The sequence below is a fragment of the Cupressus sempervirens genome, chromosome 11, assembly GCF_028749045.1.
Source record: "Cupressus sempervirens isolate cs-2001-9-10 chromosome 11, ASM2874904v1, whole genome shotgun sequence".
Lineage (NCBI taxonomy): Eukaryota > Viridiplantae > Streptophyta > Pinopsida > Cupressales > Cupressaceae > Cupressus > Cupressus sempervirens.
This window is the reverse complement of record NC_143128.1, coordinates 306,590,788-306,592,293: the sequence shown is the minus strand read 5'-3', so window position 1 is coordinate 306,592,293 and position 1,506 is coordinate 306,590,788.

The following is a 1,506-nucleotide window of genomic DNA, read 5'->3' as shown; positions in this document are numbered from 1 at the left end:
AAGGAGATCCTTGGGGTTTTGAAAGGCTCCCCAATCTTGTACATTGGGTTTTAACATAACTTCCAAAACCATAAACACAAATCAACTCACAATATTGATCATCATAAAACTTGTTGAAACTATAGGGTTTTGAAAAGCTCCCCAGACCACCTTGGGTTTTGAATTGGTCCCCACAACCACATAAAGGGTATTGAAAGGCTCCCCAAACCTCAAAGGGGTAATTAAGGTTCCCCAAATTGAAACAAAAAACCTCAAAGAAGAAAGCATTGAAGAGATGGATGAAAAATAGACAATCTCCCAAGCTAAAAGAGGGAGAAGAAAGAGGTGTTTTACCAAGGATGCCCAAACCTTCAAGGAGGATTCTAAAAGTGAATCCATAGCCAACCACCTACAAAATCTAATCAAAACCTAACCTCAAACCACCACCTCAAACTCCTTTTTGCATCCATAGGAAAGGATTACACCTCTAGGAATAGGAGAGATGAGACCAAACAAAAGGGACAAGGCTCTCCAAACTAGGAAGTTGGACACTAAGCTAGAAACCAAGACCAACGAGATCCCAATCCTAAGGCACCATCTTTCCAAAGAAACTCCTTTACATCTCTATAGAAAAGGATCTCACCTCCAAAGGATAGTGAGAGATGAGCTCCTACAGATGAGACAATAGAGAAGACACAATCCTTGCAACCAAACAACCCCATCTACAAGAAAACTACAAAGATTACCAATCAACCTAAAACCTCTAGCCATTCTCCACCTCTATAGAAGAAGTTGTCACCTTTATTGTGAAAAGGGAAAGAGGAATAAAAGTGCCACAAGTTCCAATCCCACAATGAAGCCACAAATAGAAATCCCACCCCAATAGGGGTTAAGACTTTGCCTCTATAGAAGTCTAGTTGGGATGAGTCCAACCTCACACAAAACAAAACAATGAGAAGCACTAAGAAAATGAAAGGGCAAACACAACACTGCCAAAAATGCCAAAAAAAAAAGACCAAGCCCTTGAAAATTGTCAGTACTAGACCCATAAGTAAGAAGAAAAGGAGAAACAAAAAAAATAGCACACAAAACAAGGAGAAGCAACAAGAAAATGCAAGGGAAACCACAACCCTGCCAAAAATGCAAAAAAAAGAGACCAAGCCTTTGAAATTTGTCAACACTAGATGCATAAGCAAGAAGAAAATGAGAAACAATAATAGCAATACACAAAAAAAAACAATACAAAACACCAAGAAAATGAAAGGAAAAACATAACCCCACCAAAAATGCCAAAGAAAAGACCAAGCCCTTGAAAATTGTCAGCACTAGACCCAAAAGCAAAAAAAACCAAGAAGAAACAAAAAACCCCAACATACACCAGAAGACACAAAGCACTAGAAACAACCACCATAAGCAAAATAAACACAAGCCAAATCCACATAAAAGAATAACCTCAAGACAAAAAGGCAAGGAAAGAAACAAAATAAACCCCCATTGGCTAAAGTAGAAACAAAGTCAACCTAGATA